A 7240-nucleotide genomic window follows, 5' to 3' on the forward strand; every position below is an offset into this window, starting at 1 on the left:
AGAGTGAGAAAGAGTGCTTAGTGTGGGGGAGTAACCTTCAACCTATTATCCATCAATTCTTGCTCAATCATTGAGGATTAACAAAGAAAGTCTTCATCCTAAAGGTAAGAATCTATGCCCTAGCTCTTAATTTTTGAAAATTTTAAAAAAATATTGTAATTAGGGAGACAATTATTGGGTATGGGGGATGTTGTCTTGCATGCATGTATTCTTGGAGTATATGGGAAGGTTGTTAGCTAAAAATGGTAGAGAATAGGTTGGGGAATGAAGGAATCTTCCACAAAAGGGCCTTAAAAACTTGATGCTCACCTAGTGTTTGATAATATGCTCCAATGAGCTAGAATCATGACCATCTTCCTAATTTTGGTTCAACTTGTTATATTTCTAAAATAGATTGAAGTTGCTAAGAATTCCGGAACGTTTTAAAAGTTTAAGAAAGCTCAAACCGTTTCTCTTTTTGGAGAAGTTCGTGCCGCAGTCTCACAGAGAGGAGCTATGTAAAGTCACTAATCAAGTGAGTGCAATTATGCATTCAATGGCTCCTAAGTTAGAGGATCCCGGTGCTTTCATGATTCCTTGTACAATTGAAAGTGTCGAGTTTGCTAAAGCTCTTTATGATCTTGGGGCAAGTATCAATTTGATTGCCTATTCGGTTTTCAAGACCTTGGGAATTGGTCAACCAAGACCCACCTCTATGAGATTGCAAATGGCCGATTGTACTATGAAGAGACCTTTGGTAGTGATTGAAAATGTCTTGTTTCGTGTTGATAAATTCATTCGTCCCGCAGATTTTGTCATTATAGATTGTGAAGTCGATTATGAGGTGTCGATTATTCTTGGAAGACCTTTCCTTTCTATGGGAAAGACTCTTGTGATGATGAAGCCGGAGAACTCACTTTCCGGGTTGGTGATGAAAACGTGGTGTTCCATGTGTGTAAGTCCATGAGCCAACCAAATAGCAATGAGGTGTGCTCTTTTGTGGACTTGGTGACCGATGTTATTGTGGATGACACAAGTGCTATGGTCAATGTTGGTGATATGTTGGAGGACGTCTTGCTCAACTTTGATGATGACGAGATGGATGGCTTCATGGAATGTGTGAATTCTTTGCAAGGAATGGGGTCATACAATTATGTACCCCGGAAATTATCTTTGGATCTTGAAAATATGACAACTCCTCCTACAAAGCCTTCCATTGAAGAGCCTCCTACCTTGGAGTTGAAACCATTGCCTCCACATTTTCGGTATGTATTTCTTAGACCTTGCTCTACTTTACCGGTTATTCTTTCCTCTTTTTTGACTAACATGCAGGTATATTCTACATTGGCGGTGTTACAAAAGAGGAAGAAGGCTATTGGGAGGACATTGGTGGATATTCGGGGAATAATCCCTGTATTTTGCATACATAAGATCAACTTGGAGAAAGGCACAAAACTATCTATTGAACATCAAAAGAGACTCAATGAGGCTATTCAAGAAGTTTTCAAAAAGGAGATTATCAAGTGGTTGGATGTCGGGGTTGTCTACCCCATCTCCGATAGTTTGCTACTTCTCCGGTTCAATGTATCCTGAAGAAGGGGGCATGACGGTGGTCACCAATGACAAGAATGAGTTGATTCCTACAAGAACGGTGACCGGATAGAGGGTGTGTATGTACTATCGCAAGCTCAACAAAGTCACAAGGAAGGATCATTTTCCACTTCCTTTCTTAGATCAAATGCTTGATAGATTGGCCGGCCATGCTTTCTATTGCTTTTTTGATGGGTATTCAGGCTACAACCAAATGCTTATTGTTCCGAAGGATCAAGAGAAAATAATCTTTACATGTACTTATGGTACTTCCGCCTTTAAGCGGATGCCATTTGGTTTGTGCAATGCACCGATGAATTTTCAAAGGTGTATGATGGTTATATTCACGGACATGGTGGAGGAATACCTCAAAGTTTTCATGAATGACTTCTCGGTGGTTGGAGATTATTTTGATTATTGTATTGCAAAGTTGGATAAAGTTTTGGCAGGAAGTGAAGAAACAAATTTGGTGCTAAATTGGGAGAAATGTCATTTCATGGTCGAGGAAGGCATTGTCCTTGGCCACAAAATCTCAAAGAATGAAATTGAAGTTTACAAGGCAAAGATTGAGGTGATTTCTAAACTTCCACCTCCAACTTCGGTGAAGGGTGTGCGGAGTTTCTTAGGCCAAACAGGGGTTTACAGGTGTTTCATCAAAGATTTCTCTAAGGTGGTGAACCCGTTATGCAAGCATCTTGAGAAGGATGCTAAGTTCAACTTTGATGATGATTGAATGAGAGATTTTGAATTGTTAAAGTTCAAGTTGACAACTACTTCCATCATCACTGCTCCAAATTGGAGTGTCCCTTTTGAACTCATGTGTGTGCAATTGACGTAGTTGTTGGGGCTATTTTGGGGCAATGCATCAACAAGATTTTTCACCCAGTCTACTATGATAGTAAGACCATGAATAGTTCCTAAGTCAACTACATCATTACGGAGAAAGAGCTCCTTGCCATTATGTTTGCAATTAAGAAGTTCCACCCGTACTTGATGCGTGCAAAGGTCATTGTCCACAGGGATCATGCGGCACTTCGTTATCTTACAATCAAGAAAGATTCCAAAGCTCGGATGATGAGATGGGTGATTTTATTGCAAGAGTTTGATATTGATATCTAAGATAGAAAAGGGAGTGAAAACCAAGTGGCGGACCACTTGTCTCTTTTGGAGGAGGAGGGGAGGCCGCATGATGGCCTTGAAATTAATGACTCCTTCCCCGATGAGCAACTCTTAGCTATTTCAATGAAAGAGGTTCCATGGTTTGCGGATCTAGAAAATTTCCTTGTGTGTGGAATCATCCGGATGAGTTCTCTTCAAACCAAAGGAAGAAGCTCAAACGGGATTCTCAAGAATATTATTGGGATGATCCATACCTTTTTTGAATTTGTACGGATGGGGTAATTAGAAGATGTGTACCAGAAGAAGAGCAGGGTAAAATTCTTGGGGCTTTTCATTCTTCGCCATATGTTGGTCATCATGGTGGAGCAAGAACAGTGGCCAAAGTGCTAAGTTGTGGTTTCTATTGGCCCACTCTTTATAAGGATGCTAGTGAGCTAGTGAAAAGATGTGATGAATATCAATGGGAAGGTGGAATCTTAAAGAAAAATGAAATGCCTCTAACTACCATTCTGAAGATTGATATTTTTAATGTGTGGGGTATTGACTTCATGGGTCCTTTTGTGAGTTCTTGTGGAAACACCTACATCTTGGTCGCGGTTGATTATGTTTCCAAATGGGTTGCGGTCGTTTCTCTACCCAATATTGAGGCGAGAAGTGTGGTGGCGTTCTTGAAGAAGAATATTTTCACAAAGTTTGGTACTCCGCGGGCTATTATAAGCGATGGGGAGGTCACATTTTTGCAACAAGTCTTTCAACACTTTACTTGGTAAGTATGGTATTACTCATAAAGTCACAACTCCTTATCATTAACAAGCTAGCAGTCAAGTGGAAGTCTCCAACGGGAGATAAAGATTTATCCAAAACGGTGATTGCTAATCGGACGGATTGGTCCAAGAAGCTTGATGATGCACTATGGGCTTATCATACGGCTTACAAAACACCTATCGGAATGTCGCCATACCAATTGGTGTTCGAAAAATCTTGTCATTTTCCTGTGGAACTAGAGCACAAGGCCATGCGGGCTCTAAAGAAGTTAAATCTTGATTGGGATGTAGCCACTAACTTGAGGGTTGCACATTTAAATGAATTGGATGAGTTCAGGTACCATGCTTATGCAAGTTCGTCCCTGTACAAAGAAAAGAAGAAATATCTTCATGACAAATACATTTGGAACAAAGAGTTCATGGTGGGCGATCTTGTATTGTTATTCAACTCAAGGTTGAGGATGTTTCCGGGGAAGCTAAAGTCTAAATGGAGCGGTCCTTTTGAAATTGTGGGTGTGACACCTTTTGGTGCACTAGACATGAAGAACAAAAACAATGAAGTATTCCAAGTCAATGGTCACCGAGTGAAGCACTATTTGGGAAAAGTTGGAGATAGCCACGTCGTGGCAGTCATTCATTTCAATTGATGGTATTTTGCATCGTGTCGCGACGTTAAATCGGGCGCTTCTTGGGAGGCAACCCATATTTCTTTTCTTCTTTTGTAGTTAGGTATTATTTTTATGCTAACTTGATTTGAAGTGTGCTACAGGGCTGAGTGTGACTTACAGGAATTGTGGACAAAAATATGGCTAACTGTTGAAAGAATTGCAGCCTGCAGTTGATTTGTGCGGGCCGCATATTTATGGTTGTTGTAACAAAAGCGTACTGCGACCTCATAATTAGCTTGCGTACCGCACAAATAAAAAGTTGGAAATGCAAACTCTTTGAGAGTTAGTCTGTCAGAGAAAAGGTATGTGCGACCGCAATAAGAAACCTGCGGTCGCACACAAAATTTTGCGGACCGCAGATAAAGAATCAAAATAGAAGACTCAGGTAACCGAGTGCAGACCGCAATTGAAATTGTGCGTCTGCACTCGACCTTCCTTACCTTATCAAAACCAAGTAGTATAAATAGAGGCTACTGTTCATTTTTTTTCTTTCCCTCTCTGAGCACAAAAACAATACCCTCATGCAATTTCTTGGTGAATCTATCTGTCCATACACGCAACATATTTGATTAGTCACTCTTCACACTCATTCATCTGGTATGCTTAAATTTCTTGTTAATCTTTTTTTTTAATTTGTAAACTTTTAGTCGTTTGTTTTTAGGCCATTTATTAATAAAATTCAATTGTGCATTCATGTGGGGTAAATCTGTAGTGGGTTAACTAATATATGCTCTATGGGGACTGGGTCAATATATTTTCATACCTCTATGTTGTTGCCATGTCAAAATTTGCACAAATTTTGCAAAACCTAGATAGAAAAATTGATTGTTCGTAGTTTTTGACTTCTGCGGCCGTACCTGAAAATGTGTGGTCCGTACATAGTGTTTTTAGAGAAACATAGTGAAAGAAGGGATCTGTTTGTCAGCTTGGCTACCTTCACCAACTTTCGTACATGGTGGCCAGTGAGGTCGCTTACTCTTGAGCGACAGTTTCAACTGAAAGATTTGGAGAGGTACAACCCAGCAGTGTTGAGACAGTTCAAGGAATGCAAGGGTTGGATGAGGTTCTCCCAGGGTGTCGTGGATACCAAAGAGTACCTTGTCTGTGAATTCAATGCCAATGTGGTGCATATCAAAAAGGGGACAAAGGTCACCAAAGTGTGCAACCTCAAAGTGAGATTTGATCAGCATACACTTAACACATACTTGGGTTTTGAAAATGTCGAGCCAAAGGAATATTTGGAGAAGCTTGAGATGGGAGATGCATCCCGGCCATGGTTAGCAGATATTCTAGCAGCACCAGGGCCACCACCAACATGGATTACCGCTGGGATTCCTATCCACTAGAGCACACTGAGTTTTGAGGCGAAGGGGTGGCAAATGTTTGTCTGCAGCAGACTGGACCTGTCCCAAGAATGAGACTTACCTTCCGATTCCTCGGGAAGTTTTGGTTGCTTCTATTATGGACAGGCACCCTATCAATGTGGGGGCCGTGATGTCGGACAACATCTCAGTGATTGCTCGGGAAGATGACTCGTCATATCCGTATCCCAACACTATCACAAAATACCTTACAGATGCAAGGGTAGAGTCGATGGATTAATTATATTGTGAGGAAGAGTGTAAAGCACGAAGGGTGATGCCGTGCATAATTTATTTATATTGTGAGGAAGATAGTAAAAGAACGAAGGGTGATGTCGTGCAGTCTTATTTGTTATTTGGTGAGGTTGAGAGTAAAAACACGAAGGGTGATACCGTGCAGTTTTTCTTGCTGTCTTAATTGCTAAATTCGTTTAAGGATTTTCGGTTTAATTATGTCTTTTCATTATTCTCACTCCTTATATTGTATTTTCCCACTGTATGTTCCCCTCCCATTATTTCTGCATTATTTCTTATTTACTGATGTTGCCACTAGCATGATTATACTGTTCAGGTTATATGTGGGTGTCTTGTCCTAGCCTCGTCACTACTTCGCCTAGGTTAGGCTCGATGCTTACCAGTACATGGGGTCGGTTGTACTGATGCTGCACTCTGCACTTTCTGTGCAGATTTTGATACCAGCTCAGGTTGATCGAGATTTGCTACTGGTCCGCTATACGGAGACTCAAGGTAGATCTGTCGGCGTTCACAGACCATGAAGTCCCTGTCTATCTTTTATGTCTTACTGTTTTCTTTCATCCAGACAGTTGTATTTCTTTCAGCCCATTATTTGTTATAAATTCTAGAATGCTCGTGAATTGCGACTCCAGATCCGGGTGGTAGTAGTTAATATATATTTATGATATTCCGCACTTGTTATATTTCGTTGTAGTTAATTAATGTTAATTACTGAATGGAAATAAGAAATTGGTAAATGATTCTCTAACGTTAGCTTGCCTAGCAAGTGAAATGTTAGGCGCCATCACGGTCCCGTCGGAGGAAAATTTAGGGCCGTGATACACTTTTAATGAAAACAAAATAGAAAACGAAAAACATTGAATAATAAAAGAACCACGTTCAATGAACACTTAAACTTTCAAGAAATGATACAGAAATTAAACATAAAGAAAAAGCACATATTTCATACAAGAAGTTGTAAGAGCATGAAGCTTTTCTTCGGCCATTTTTCAACAGGCCTTAGAAGATATTACACTTTTAACAGAAAAGAAACAAAAAATGACCTACATGTTTAATTAACACTTAGGCTTTCAAGAAATAGAAAATTGAACATTTCATGCAAAAATCCAAAATAAAATAAAAACAATAGCAAATTAATCTGTAGTGTCGTTTATGCATAATTACCCAATACACTTTTAATGGAAATCAAACAGAAAACAAAAAATATAAAATAATAAAAAAACCACGTTCAATTAACACTTAAACTTTCAAGAAATGATACAGAAATTAAACATAAAGAATAAATGCATATTTCATACAAGAAGTTGTAAGAATATGAAGCATTTCTTCGGCCATTTTTCAAGAGGCCTGAGAAGATATTACACTTTTAACGGAAAAGAAACAAAAAATGACCGACATGTTTAATTAACACTTAGGCTTTCAAGAAATAGAAAATTGAACACTTCATACAAAAATCCAAAAGAACAAAAAATAACAGCAAGTCAATCTGTAGTGTCGTTTATGC

The 7240-nt window shown here is 39.4% G+C and overlaps 1 long non-coding RNA gene across 1 annotated transcript; it reads left to right on the top strand.

Moving 5' to 3' along the window:
* The first annotated feature begins 4384 nt into the window (after positions 1–4384).
* On the top strand, positions 4385–6367 carry LOC138908735 (uncharacterized). Its single transcript, XR_011415138.1, has 2 exons — positions 4385–4717; positions 6168–6367. It is a non-coding gene; the product is annotated as an uncharacterized lncRNA (long non-coding RNA).
* Positions 6368–7240: the final 873 nt, after the last annotated feature.

The sequence above is a fragment of the Nicotiana tomentosiformis genome, chromosome 3 (genome assembly GCF_000390325.3).
Source record: "Nicotiana tomentosiformis chromosome 3, ASM39032v3, whole genome shotgun sequence".
Lineage (NCBI taxonomy): Eukaryota > Viridiplantae > Streptophyta > Magnoliopsida > Solanales > Solanaceae > Nicotiana > Nicotiana tomentosiformis.